The 15,311-nt window shown below is 42.5% G+C and overlaps 1 protein-coding gene across 2 annotated transcripts in view; it reads right to left on the minus strand.

Annotated features, from left to right (window-relative positions):
- Positions 1-12,443, minus strand: part of LOC139447263 (uncharacterized) — a 55,008-nt gene extending 42,565 nt beyond the window's left edge. Inside the window, exon 1 of one of the 2 annotated variants that reach the window (XM_071228535.1) lies at positions 12,315-12,443. The gene's annotated coding sequence lies outside the window, so the exon portion shown is untranslated. Of the gene's footprint in view, positions 1-1,048; positions 1,265-12,314 lie in introns of those variants that run through there. The other variant, XM_071228537.1, reaches the window with a different exon arrangement.
- Positions 12,444-15,311: the final 2,868 nt, after the last annotated feature.

Here is a 15,311-nt window from a genome sequence, read left to right on the forward strand (position 1 = left end):
CATATTTAGCTTTCATATTAACAAATTCAAAACAAGTTTTTAGTATACAATTATCGATAATACACCAACATTTAACCATATTAAACATTCTGATATATTTTAAAGGACATCGCCAAGTTCGGAATACATCAGATCACTACATGTAAACCTCTTTACTCCAAGTATATTTTTATCATAATCAAGATGTACTTTTTCAATATTACTATCCTTTTTTTAACCCCAAGCATATCAAAGTATACTGCCGATATAAAAGTCAAATAATGATAATATGTTTAAGAGATTACTATTGCGACAGATACAAAATAATCCTTTCCTACCCTGATCCGCCATCTGTTTTTTTTAACACAAATAAATATTTTATTATAATTCAACAACATCCCCAAATATGAAAAAAAATCAACCACCTCGAAAGCTTTCTGATTATAAAGGCATTTTTTCTTATTCCTTATCGAACCCCTTATCAAAACACTATAATTTAAGTCTTTTCTACATGACTTATAACCTCCACTTTTTTTTAAAACTCTAAAAGATCATCTAACTCGTGTTGAAAACCATTAGACTGATTCAGACATAAAAACACACAAAGGGCCGAGTTATATTTCGTTAATTCGGAAATATGTTAATCCGGTGAATCAGTGGGATTAGTACCATCGGATAAACGGTATTTCCTATAAATATACAAGACTGTACGAGTATTTACCCAAGCAACCGAATCCTCCGTGATCAGTCCTCCGTGTTGGTCCATCAACGTATGGCTTAATGTAATGGGAGTAAATTATATGACACTCAACGTTTTAAAGAAATTGCCCTATCGTGAAATATACGAGCTGTCGTTATGCTTGTAATATAATACACCGGCTAAACCGGTTGCGAGTCATGTATTGCTCAACTAAACTTCCAAATTACGAGGCACGATATGCCTACCATATGAACATGCATAATACACTGTTTACGGTCAATGAAAATACACTAAACGATTAGTGGCCTATTCGATTCTTTGCTGCACCATGGATTCATTGTATTAAATCGAAGAAGGTGTATATCCTACCCTATATATCCCCGAGCTCGGCATATGTCGGGCAGACTGGTAGTTCAATAGTGAAAGGTGACGTTTGTTTGCCTCGTGTTTACAAACAGTACCCTGAGGGCTTGTGTCCTTCTTGCCGATCATTCAAACTAGGTCACCGTGACCTGGGTGAACATGAAAGTGTCTAGTCCATGCAACATGGTGTCAACTGACGAACGAGTCCCGTGTGTTGCCGCGCGGTGTCATCCACCTGCGATCACATCCATGGTGTCGTTATCCCGAAACTGCAGCGCTGATGACACTGACGTTTACAATTTGTAGAACCTGTTGCCCTGGGAGCTAGACGTGCAAATAGTGGTGTGGCGGTGAATGCAGGTCCTTTAAGAAGGTGGGCGGCTTGTCGGTGGAGAAAAGGGTAACGGGGGTACATGCGTGACGGGGAGGGTGGACGGGGAGTGGGGTACTAGCGACACTGATGTGATTTTAAAGAGTGAAAGGGGAGGGGATAGCGAGGAACTAGCGGCGCTGCTGGCCTTTTTTCTAGGGTAAAAGGGAGGGAATAGCGAGGTATTAGCGGCGCTGCTGGCTTTTTTCTAGGGTAAAAGGGAGGGAATAGCGAGGTACTAGCGGCGCTGCAGGCTTTTTTTCTAGGGTTAAAGGGAGGGAATAGCGAGGTACTAGCGGCGCTGCTGGCTTTTTTTCTAGGGAACGGGGAGGGGATAGCGAGGTACTAGCGGCGCTGCTGGCTTTTTTCGAGAGATGGGGGAGGGGATAGCGAGGTACTAGCCGCGCTGCTGGCTTTTTTCGAGGGATGGGGGAGGGAATAGCGAGGTACTAGCGGCGCTGCTGGCTTTTTTCGAGGGATGGGGGAGGGGATAGCGAGGTACTAGCCGCGCTGCTGGCTTTTTTCGAAGGATGGGGGAGGGGATAGCGAGGTACTAGCGGCGCTGCTGGCTTTTTTCGAGGGATGGGGGAGGGGGAAAACGAGGTACTAGCGGCGCTGCTGGCTTTTTTCGAGGGATGGGGGAGGGGATAGCGAGGTACTAGCCGCGCTGCTGGCTTTTTTCGAAGGATGGGGGAGGGGAAAACGAGGTACTAGCGGCGCTGCTGGCTTTTTTCGAGGGATGGGGGAGGGGAAAGCGAGGTACTAGCGGCGCTGTTGGCTTTTTTCTAGGGAAGGGGGAGGGGATAGCGAGGTACTAGCGGCGCCGCTGGCTTTTTTCTAGGGAAAAGGGAGGGGATAGCGAGAGACATACTGTCTACATATACACGGTGTTATCAGGACGTGGTCAGACAGAGACATACTGTCTACATATACAAGGTGTTATCAGGACGTGGTCAGACAGAGACATACTGTCTACATATACAAGGTGTTATCAGGACGTGGTCAGACAGAGACATACTGTCTACATATACAAGGTGTTATCAGGACGTGGTCAAACAGAGACATACTGTCTACATGTACAAGGTGTAATCAGGACGTGGTCAAACAGAGACATACTGTCTACATGTACAAGGTGTTATCAGGACGTGGTCAGACAGAGACATACTGTCTACATATACACGGTGTTATCAGGACGTGGTCAGACAGGGACATACTGTCTACATATACACGGTGTTATCAGGACGTGGTCAGACAGAGACATACTGTCTACATATACACGGTGTTATCAGGACGTGGTCAGACACGGACATACTGTCTACATATACACGGTGTTATCAGGACGTGGTCAGACAGAGACATACTGTCTACATATACACGGTGTTATCAGGACGTGGTCAGACAGACAGGGACATACTGTCTACATATACACGGTGTTATCAGGGCGTGGTCAGACAGTGACATACTGTCTACATGTACAAGGTGTTATCAGGACGTGGTCAGACAGAGACATACTGTCTACATATACACGGTGTAATCAGGACGTGGTCAGACAGAGACATACAGTCTACATATACAAGGTGTTATCAGCACATGGTCAGACAGACGCATACTGTCTACATATACACGGTGTTATCAGGGCGTGGTCAGACAGAGACATACTGTCTACATATACACGGTGTTATCAGGACGTGGTCAGACAGAGACATACTGTCTACATATACACGGTGTTATCAGGACGTGGTCAGACAGAGACATACTGTCTACATATACACGGTGTTATCAGGACGTGGTCAGACAGACGCATACTGTCTACATATACACGGTGTTATCAGCACATGGTCAGACAGACGCATACTGTCTACATATACACGGTGTTATCAGGACGTGGTCAGACAGAGACATACTGTCTACATATACACGGTGTTATCAGGACGTGGTCAGACAGAGACATACTGTCTACATGTACAAGGTGTTATCAGGACGTGGTCAGACATGGACATACTGTCTACATATACACGGTGTTATCAGGACGTGGTCAGACAGAGACATACTGTCTACATATACATGGTGTTATCAGGACGTGGTCAGAGAGAGACACACTGTCTACATATACACGGTGTTATCAGGACGTGGTCAGACAGAGACATACTGTCTACATGTACAAGGTGTTATCAGGACGTGGTCAGACAGAGACATACTGTCTACATATACATGGTGTTATCAGGACGTGGTCAGTCAGAGACATACTGTCTACATATACACGGTGTTATCAGGACGTGGTCAGACAGAGACATACTGTCTACGTATACACGGTGTTATCAGGACGTGGTCAGACAGAGACATACTGTCTACATATACACGTTGTTATCAGGACGTGGTCAGACAGAGACATACTGTCTACATATACACAGTGTTATCAGGACGTGGTCAGACAGAGACATACTGTCTACATATACACGGTGTTATCAGGACGTGGTCAGACAGATGCATACTGTCTACATATACACAGTGTTATCAGGACGTGGTCAGACAGATGCATACTGTCTACATATACACGTTGTTATCAGGACGTGGTCAGACAGAGACATACTGTCTACATATACACGGTGTTATCAGGACGTGGTCAGACAGACAGAGACATACTGTCTACATATACACGGTGTTATCAGGACGTGGTCAGACAGAGACATACTGTCTACATATACACGGTGTTATCGGGACATGGTCAGACAGAGACATACTGTCTACATATACAAGGTGTTATCAGGACGTGGTCAGACAGAGACATACTGTCTACATGTACACGGTGTTATCAGGACGTGGTCAGACAGACGCATACTGTCTACATATACACGGTGTTATCAGGACGTGGTCAGACAGAGACATACAGTCTACATGTACACGGTGTTATCAGGACATGGTCAGACAGACGCATACTGTCTACATGTACACGGTGTTATCAGGACGTGGTCAGACAGAGACATACTGTCTACATATACACGGTGTTATCAAGGCGTGGTCAGACAGAGACATGTTGTCTACATATACACGGTGTTATCAGGACGTGGTCAGACAGAGACATACTGTCTACATATACACGGTGTTATCAGGACGTGGTCAGACAGAGACATACTGTCTACATTTACACGGTGTTATCAGGACGTGGTCAGACAGAAACATACAGTCTACATTTACACGGTGTTATCAGGACATGGTCAGACAGATACATACAGTCTACATGTACACGGTGTTATCAGGACGTGGTCAGACAGACGCATACTGTCTACATATACAAGGTGTTATCAGGACGTGGTCAGACAGAGACATACTGTCTACATATACACGGTGTTATCAGGACATGGTCAGACAGAGACATACTGTCTACATATACACGGTGTTATCAGGACGTGGTCAGACAGAGACATACTGTCTACATATACAAGGTGTTATCAGGACGTGGTCAGACAGAGACATACTGTCTATATATACATGGTGTTATCAGGACGTGGTCAGACAGAGACATACAGTCTACATGTACACGGTGTTATCAGGACGTGGTCAGACAGACGCATACTGTCTACATGTACACGGTGTTATCAGGACGTGGTCAGACAGAGACATACTGTCTACATATACACGGTGTTATCAGGACGTGGTCAGACAGAGACATACAGTCTACATGTACACGGTGTTATCAGGACGTGGTCCGACAGAGACATACTGTCTACATATACAAGGTGTTATCAGGACGTGGTCAGACAGAGACATACTGTCTACATATACACGGTGTTATCAGGACGTGGTCAGACAGAGACATACTGTCTACATGTACACGGTGTTATCAGGACGTGGTCAGACAGAGACATACTGTCTACATATACACGGTGTTATCAGGACGTGGTCAGACAGAGACATACTGTCTACATATACACGGTGTTATCAGGACGTGGTCCGACAGAGACATACAGTCTACATATACACGGTGTTATCAGGACGTGGTCAGACAGAAGCATACTGTCTACATATACACGGTGTTATCAGGACGTGGTCAGACAGAGACATACTGTCTACATATACACAGTGTTATCAGGACATGGTCAGACAGAGACATACTGTCTACATATACACGGTGTTATCAGGACGTGGTCAGACAGAGACATACTGTCTACATTTACACGGTGTTATCAGGACGTGGTCAGACAGAGACATACAGTCTACATATACACGGTGTTATCAGGACGTGGTCAGACAGAAGCATACTGTCTACATATACAAGGTGTTATCAGGACGTGGTCAGACAGAGACATACTGTCTACATATACACGGTGTTATCAGGACGTGGTCAGACAGAGACATACTGTCTACATATACCTGGTGTTATCAGGACGTGGTCAGACAGAGACATACTGTCTACATTTACACGGTGTTATCAGGACGTGGTCAGACAGAGACATACTGTCTACATATACAAGGTGTTATCAGGACGTGGTCAGACAGAGACATACTCTCTACATATACACGGTGTTATCAGGACGTGGTCAGACAGAGACATACTGTCTACATATACACGGTGTTATCAGGACGTGGTCAGACAGAGACATACTGTTTACATATACACGGTGTTATCAGGACGTGGTCAGAAAGAGACATACTGTCTACATATACACGGTGTTATCAGGACGTGGTCAGACAGACGCATACTGTCTACATTTAGGATACAATGTCGATGTTGTGCAGTCAATTAATAGGCACCTTCAGACATTTATAAATAGTATTGTAAAAGCTCCAGGGATCAATAATCTGTTGTTCGCTTGTCTGATATTCTCACCCAGACAGAAATTCGTTGATGAAGTTGCTGACACAGTACATACAAAAGTAGAAACGGAACATGGGCGGATTATGCATCTTCGACACACATTCTGCACGAATGCGTACGTTTTTGTATTCAGAGTGTAAAGAAATAACGAAATAATCTTTGAGGCTTATGCATTTGACATTTCGCGTGTGTTCAACGTAAATTAGATTTCTTGAGAGTGACAAATAAAACATTTAAACATGGTTCGTTTCAGTTGCCTCGGTTCAGGTTTTGTGCGGTATCACTTCCCATGATGGATCAAGTCTCGAGCCAATACAGGGTTTTTCCTCATATGAGCGACGTACCTCTTTCTACTATCACAAGAAACTCCGTTTATTGATTCCGAGTATATCATGAGCATTGTTTTATGAGTAATAAATCAAATAGTGATGATTCCAGGTGTTCGGAAAAGGTGTGCACGTCCTGTCCTACCTGGTCGCACCCTTCAAAAACACATGCAAAGGCAAGTCAATTGTCCACCAGAAACAACGCGAGAACATATGGTACAAGTCCAAAGCGGTAATTGCATTGAACATTAATTGCTGTCTCTGATGCGTTAAATTGCCTCCACCACAAGAAATGAACCTGGTTCTGGTTCTTATCTGAGGTAACGAAAATCCGTTGAGAATTCACATATTAATTCCAACTATTTTCTTGATTCTATTAAGAATTAAGGTTATGAGACAGGGCTTTGGTGGTACATTTTCTGTGCCCTGCAATATATCAATATGTGGCATATTTTAATATGATGTCACTTATTCCAAGTCCTTTCGTCAACAGCTAATGTCGTGATGCTTACACATGATTGCTGCATTTGTTGGTATTTGAAGTTTTGTCTTTAGGAAAAACTAGAAACTTTTCATGTCAGGCAGCCAGGGTTTGGGTGACAGCTGTCTGCAACAGTAGCGGTTTCTGTTGTTGTTTTCATTGTTTTTCTTTTTCAATTTGTGCATTCTACCAATGATAACATCATGCACTGACTTGACATCATGCACTTACAAATTCTGAAAGCCATTCCCCAAATTCATCCCTTAAGCAGCATCCATGATTTTAAAATTGTACACACAATTAATAGCTAGATTCTCGCGATAACTTGGGCCACATTTGTCGACATTTCTTATTGTCAACAAGCCACATAGATCATAAGTTGCTGAAGTCGTTTGATTTCTTTCAACCACATAGAGTAGTCTTTGTGCTGTCCCAATGGTTGTTGAAGAGTGAAAGAATGAGCCGGGTTAAACGCCGCATTGAACAGTATTCCAGTTCTATCACTGTGTGTCTGTTTAATGTGGGAGGAAAACCCGAAGTGATGCACGTCTCAGACGTTTACCATTTTGATGAAACCCACGAGAATGGTGCTAACAAACACAGAAACGCGGCGAACCGTGATTCGAGCCCGTGATAAAAAGGTTTCTGGCGTGTCCAAGGGACGCGACTCTGCACAGCGAATTGCGGCGCCTTAGCCGTGTCGACCCGTGTCCCTGGTTGTCCAAATCACTGGTACAATATTGCCTTCGTCCTTTCTTGGGCGGCGTCTTGGAAAACCGCAAATGGTCTTAATAAATCAACGCTGGCATTCTTGGCTGGAAGGACTGACAACCCGTTGTAAGTTTTCGAGCAAGGCTTCTTTACTCAACTGTGAGTTGTTGTTTTTTCGGACGAGGACCTTTCAAGTCGATGTGGTCGTCCACAAGTTGTGGAAGCTGTCACGGACGTGCCGTAGAGTATTATTAGCTCTTCTCACGAAGGTTGATTTACGTAACGAAAGTTGCATTGTAAGAAGAAGACCCTTTCAATTCGTTGAGACGAAGAAATGTTTTTTGTCAATTGACATTCAATGAGATAGATTGAAATCTTTGGGGTGTTTTTTTTACCTTTTGAATAACACACGTGTGCGTTATCAGTGTTTTTAGTGGGTCATACTGCCTGTATAATCAGTTTATGTTTTTTGTTTCCTAAAGTTTGTTACAGGAACAGTATATCAGGTTCAGGCTTTTCGACGAGAAAAAAAGGGCATTGTGAATAATTTGTGCAACTTATAATCTGTTCCATGAACCCTTAATTACATTTAAATTTTGTGACAAAAAGTGTTAAATTAATGTGTTTCGTTCCACATATACATGCGTTTAAATCATTTGCTTAATTTAGCCATGATAAGAAATGACAAACAAGGATGCTGCTCAAAGGAAGATGGTAAACACATTTTGCGATTTAGCAATTCGTGTTCAGTAAATTTGTTGACACAATATCACTAAATACATCATTTACCTTATCCGATCAACTTGACAATGGAGTAATCTCACCTATGCCTCCTAATGTTTCGACCCGTGAAGATCCGGGGTAGTATATAGGTTTTCAGCAACCCAGGTATGCGTGGCGTAAAAGGCGACAGCGCTTGTCGTAAGAGGCGACTAACGGGATCGGATGGTCAGGCTCGCTGACTTGGTTGATGCGTGTCATCGTATACAAATTGCTTGGATCGATTGATCGTATTCATCGATGCCATGTACCAAATGCTCTTTGAAAAGTAGTAAAGGTTTTGGGTCTCCATTAGTGGTGTTATTCTTTTAGTTAAACTGTCTAAGATTCGTTATAAAGATATACAGAGCATCTCACAATCGTGTCTTTCTATATTAAGCATATCAACACAGGTCATACAAATCAATCCTTTTATGATTTATTATCGACCAACTGTATCTTGTGTCTCAATTATTTTGAGCAATAAGTCATTTCTTAAAATGAGTGAGTGAGTGTGGTCTTATGCCGCTTTTAGCAATATTCCAGCAATATCACGGCGGGGGACCCCAGAAATGGGCTTCACACATTGCACCCATGTCGGGAATCGAACCCGGGTCTTCGGCGTGACGAGCGAACACTTTAACCACTAGGCTACCCGACCGCCCCTCTTGAGAAATTAACCATAGTGGTCATATCGTTACGGTGGCAGAGTACACTGCATGTGTATGAATTAATACAGAAGAAGATCACATTGATATAAAGTTTCTTAGAATGTTCAAGTTTCTTCAAGACAAACTTACTTAAGACGAGTCATAACTAACAACAATATACAAACCAGCTATTCATATCTATTTTAATCGAGTATGGACCAGACAATCCAGTGATTGACATCAGGAGCGTCGATCTACGCAACTGGCCACCCGATTCTGCTAGTTGCCGTCTACGACGAGCACAGGCTGCTGGGGACCTATTCTAAACCTGATTCTCCGTGGGTCGGTGACATGGAGAGATGATTGAAATAAAGCCATGATCACAAGAGTGAGTGAGTGATTTGGGGTTAACACCGCTTTTAACAGTATTCCAGTTATATCACGGCGTGTCAGCTTAATGTGGGAGGAAAGCCCGAAGTGATTCAGGTCTCAGACGTTTACCACTTCGATGTAACCCACGAGCACGGGTATCGTGCTGACAAACCTAGAAACATAATCGGGGCGAACCGGGATTCGAATCCACAATCATAGGTTTCTGGCGTGTCCAAGGGACGCAACTCTGCACAGCGAATCGCGGCACCTTAGACGACTTGGCCACCCATGCCCCCCATGATCACAAGACAAACAACTGGTGGGCTTTTTTACCCCATTGCAAATCTTACGAAAACGACACAATTCCCGATATATACTGAGAAGCAAAAGAAACTATTCCTCCCAGTTGAATTCATCCTATGTGTGATTTTAGATTTAAAACATGTTGTTAAGTAAGCAATATTATATCCAAAACATGAACTGTACTGGCGCTTTGTCAGCACTCTCCATGGTTTTATTGTATTAAATATAATTTGATAAAAAAGATTATAAAAATATTTCGCATAATAAACAACTGCAGACGCCGTAGTTTTGAAAATCACTAAACTTGCTTATTTTCGGGACAAATTTACCACTTTTTAAACATGGTAGGGGTCATGAGTTCATTTCTTACCCCGCCTTCATCAATTTATGTTTACACTTAATTACCAAGCCACAGATTTCTTTGCGCAAACTGTTACAAGAATGAGTGATGGTCGAATAGATGTAATCAAATGTAACAACAGATCTTACAAGTTTCAATTACATAAAAATACAAACTCGGTACACATTCTTTTGCCCCTTAGTATAGAAGTGTCGAAAAAGAGCCGATGTCCGAACGTCAAGAAAACATCAAACCATGAGTAACTCAGTCACCTAAAATGAATTTTCCACCATTTCACTTGCTGTATTTATTAACTTCTCTATAAAAAACAGCACGTTTCCGTATGTCCAAAACATGCAAGCGTTGAAAAGAACATATTTTAACCCGGCAGGATGAGATGGTAATGTGGCTGTTAACCTTCCAGCTTGGGTTGTATACTCCCCAGGGAGATGAGAATGTAAAATTGAGTGCGCTTTATACATGATTTAGGGTATGGATTTGGCGCATTATAAATATGCACGTTGTTGTTATTATTATTATTATTATTATTATTATTATTATTATTATTATTATTATTATTATTATTATTATTATCATTATCATTATTGTTGTTGTTGTTGTTCAGGTTGTTGTTCATATGAACACAGAAGAATTTCTTAAAAGGCCTCTTAAATAAAACAAATCTGGTCGCCTCTTTTGCAAAGAGGGACGGTCGGGTAGCCTAGTGGTTAAAGCGTTTACTCGTCACGCAGAAGACCCGGGTTCGATTCCCGACATGGGTACAATGTGTGAAGCCCATTTCTGGTGTCCCCCGCCGTGATATTGCTGGAATATTGCTAACAGTGGCGTAAAACCAAACTCACTCACTCACTCACTTTTGCAAAGATGTTTTCATTACAGCTATATAACGAACGTGTCGGCGGTTACCGTCACTAGTTTCGGTATTGGTTTGAGCTTCCAGCTTCCTGGGTCAAGTAAGTGATCAATTTGACCCACATATTACATCCATAATCTAATTTAAGAAAATCTCTATAGCATCTGTACTGAGTACGATCAGCTCAAAGCGTGTGCTTATTCTATTAACTGTCCGCCTCCGTGGTGTATTGGGTAGAGCGTCTGCCCGAAGTGCGGAAAGTCGGTGGTTCGATCCCATGTCCGCCTCTGTGGTCTAGTGGATAGAACGTCTGCCCGGAAAGCGAAAGGTCGGTGCTCCATCTCCTGACCGCCCCCGTGGTCTAGTGGATAGAGCGCCTGTTCGGAAAGCGGAAGGTCGGTGGTTCGAACCAGAACGCGTCAAACAAAACATCTTTAAAAGATGGTACTTGTTGTTACCCTGACTGGCGCTCAGCATTAAGTGGATAACACAAGGACTGGTCGGCTCTGAGTCAGAGCTGTGGCGTGGTATCTCAGTGGGCTGGCACTATAACACCGACATACGTCCGACTAGAACACACAGCCACTCAGACAAACAGACAATCACATACGTCCCTATATAAGTGAAGTACTCTTGAAAGTTACGTTAATCCACATTTCACACCAACTCATTATCTTAACAGGGGTTTCTTGCGAATTCATTATCAGTCGGGTGCATGGTCGGCTAGCCTAGTGGTCAAAGCGTTCGCTCTTCACGTCGAAAACCCGGTGCGATTCCCTACATGGGTACAGTATGTGAGACATTTTAAGATAATCATTCACACAAATCATGTTGCATATTACATCGCTAAAGACAATTCTGACATCAGTAACATCATCCAAAGCTGACAAAACACACACACAAACACACATTACCCGTTTGTGTGTGTGTGTGTGTGCGTTCGTGCGTGCGTGCGTGCGTGTGTGCGTGCATGCGTGCGTGCGTGCGTGCGTGCGTGCGTGCGTGCGTGTGTTCATCGTAGCCGGCGGCGTGGGACGATGTGCCTCGCGTTATATTTCTCAAAATCCCGACTCGTGAATTTACAGACTGTCGTCCTATAGCTGGATTATTGCTGAGTGCGGCGTTCACAACACACAACCATTAGTATGTTTTAAACTCAATTGGATCAATGACAGCGGCGTTAAACAAAATGTTTTCCAGCTCCAACACACGTATATTATATACGAAATAAATCGTTCAAAATCTGTCGATAATGTCATATGCGTCTTACCTGGTCCACCGTCTTCAACTTGTTGACATGTACACGTTTCCCCTAAAATCACGCTCCCAGGGGCAGTAGACCTCTAAACACGAACAGTTACATACACGAGTTATTTCAGAGCAGACCTTCGACGCCGTTACCTGCAGCCCCCGCCTTAAAACGTGAGTAAAGTAGTGTCTGAGTCATTCCCACCCGCTAAACCAGTTTCTTTTTCACAACAACAATATCACTTCTCATAAGACTTTTCAGACTCGGTAATAATTTGGAATCCTTTCTTTTCATACACTGACTAAAGACACAATCTGTTGACGGAGTGCGAGTCCGGAGCGTAATAAAAGCAAATCGGTGCACACAAGGGGTATGGTAGCGGTAAATGCGCGGCGGTGTCACACAAACAGAGTCACTTTGTTCACCATTGACCCCTCACTGACTTGGGTTTCATACGCCACAATGGTGATCTAAAAATGATCGAAAGTCTATAGAGCTTAGGATTTATGGCATACATTTGACAGGGTATGACTTGACTATTCTACTGGGGAATTTTAATACTTTAAGCCTCTCAGAACATCAAGAGCGTGTGAAAAAAAATAAATTTACGTTCAACGTGTCGTTCAACTATTCATGAAAAAAGCGATACCCAGCGGAGAAAAAAATATCTCAATTTGATCAACCATCAATTCAGTTATTTGAAAGGCGTTTGAGATATTAATATTTGTTGCGATGTACTATTGCGTCAGTGTCAATGAGTATATTATTATCATTGCAGTTTAAGAACGATGTGCGTAGATAATTGTTTAGGTCCATGCTGTGCGTTGTTACACGGGACAAGGAAGTATACATTTGAAAATTGCATTTGACGAAAAAATAACAATGTTATCAACACGTTAGTGTAACAAATGGTGCCGTAAAACTGCCAACGGAAGATTCATCAAACACGGATGTACACCTTCTTTTGCCCCGCAGGTTAGATTACTAAACGAGATCCGTTAGATAACGGAATATGGAATATTGCGCCGTTAAACAACAAACATTTAAAGGTATTGAAGTAAACGATTTACATACGTATTGAAGTAAATGAGTTACATATGTTTTGAAGTAAACGAGTTACATACGTATTGAAGTAAACGAGTTACATATGTTTTGAAGTAAACGAGTTACATACGTATTAAAGTAAACGAGGGAGGTGCGTATTGAAGTAACGATTAGGTTCAATAAAAGCACAGCGGAAATGAATGTGATGCTGCTGCGACAACATTTTTTTATTTATCCTCTGAACTTTCATAACGCTTTGTTTGTGTGTTTGTATTTATTGTTTAACGCCACTCTCAGTAATATTCCAGCTATATGACGGCAGTCTGTAAATAATCGAGTCCGGACAAGACAATCCAGTGATTGCTATCATGAGCATTTGTTTACTTAATTAAGAAACGAAGCCAAGCATCAACCAAGTCAGCGAGCCTGACCACCCGATCCCGTTAGTCGCCTCTTACGACAAGTATGGGTTGTAGATAATCAATTCTAACCCGGATCTTCACGGACGTTTGATAATACCACAGTGGTTACAGTACAATCTCATTAAAGTGAGTGAGTGAGTATGGTTTTACGCCGCTTTTAGCAATATTCCAGCAATATCACGGCGGGGGACACCAGAAATGGGCTTCACACATTGTACCCATGTCGGGAATCGAACGGGGTCTTCGGCGTGACGAGCGAACGCTTTAACCACTAGGCTACCCGACCGCCCCTTTCTCATTAAAGATCTGAAGACATCCCATGAGGGGGTCACGTCAGAACGACCTTTCATCCGACCAATCAGAGCGTCGCTTACCAGATCATGAAAGTGGCAGTCGGAATGTGATTTCTAATCATGCAACCTCGAAGACTTTAACACGGGGTATTCCGAACGATAGTTACGGGTTTAACGACTAAATCCATACAATCTAGACCATCTATTAGCCATTCCAGAATGTTCTTTTGTTCAGGTTTCAAATTTGTAATCGAGAATTTGTCAAAATATGTTTCGAAATGTAGTCGCCAATTAGTTCGTGCCGTACAGCACGAGAAAGCTGCCTTCTGATTGGTCATTCCGTTGGTCGGTCAAAGTTCGCGCAAGGTCGATCTGACGTAACTCGTAATGGGATGTCCTCAGATCTTTGTTTAGCGGTAGCAAGAACTAAGATCTGATTTTAATGAGAGTGGTAACAGTACTACAATACACGTCTGAGAGGCCACTTGTTCTCTTAATTTTCAATTTAAACTGCCGTGCAATAGAAAGTATACACTTGATAAATGGATTTAAATCAAATAATAACAAACTAGGCTTCAAACAGTCGCCGAAACAGTGCAAACTTAGTGTACAACTATGGTACCGTAGTATCACATATTATTTTCACCATCGAATATCTTAGGGGTTTTGTAGCCAGCATCAAACATAGACATTTATAGGCAGTCAACTCCCTTGCCTCGGGAAGATGCCATCAAACATTGGTGTATACTACCTTATGCACGGCAGTGTATATTAATTTTCTGCACTTGATCACAGACTACTGCAAATAACGGAGAAAATCAATCAATATAAGTTGCTCATTCGTAAAGTTCCAAGATGTATGCACAGTGTGCCCATGGATTTGCGGTGTTTCGTAAGGGTTTATCGTAAAAACAGGAATCTGTCGGGGGAAAGAGAAGGCGGCGGGTTCAGCTTCACAGTGCCTAATTCGATTGATGGCCGAAAAAGACCCCTGAAATCACGTGATGTTGTTACAGTAAAGCTGCATGTAACACGGATGTAACACAACGTATGTAACAAGGGTTTATGTAACACTGATGTATGCATCTGTTGGTTAACAGATTTATGCAACACAATGAATGTAACACATATATGCAACACAGATTATGGTTATTAAAACAGTGGTGTCTTCAACGATTGTGTAACAAAATTTAACATGAAGTTGGAAATCGTTTCTAATAGGTCAATCAGAGGTATATCAATTCACAATAACCACCGCT

The sequence above is a fragment of the Haliotis cracherodii genome, unplaced genomic scaffold, assembly GCF_022045235.1.
Source record: "Haliotis cracherodii isolate W230 unplaced genomic scaffold, xgHalCrac1.p SCAF_7, whole genome shotgun sequence".
Lineage (NCBI taxonomy): Eukaryota > Metazoa > Mollusca > Gastropoda > Lepetellida > Haliotidae > Haliotis > Haliotis cracherodii.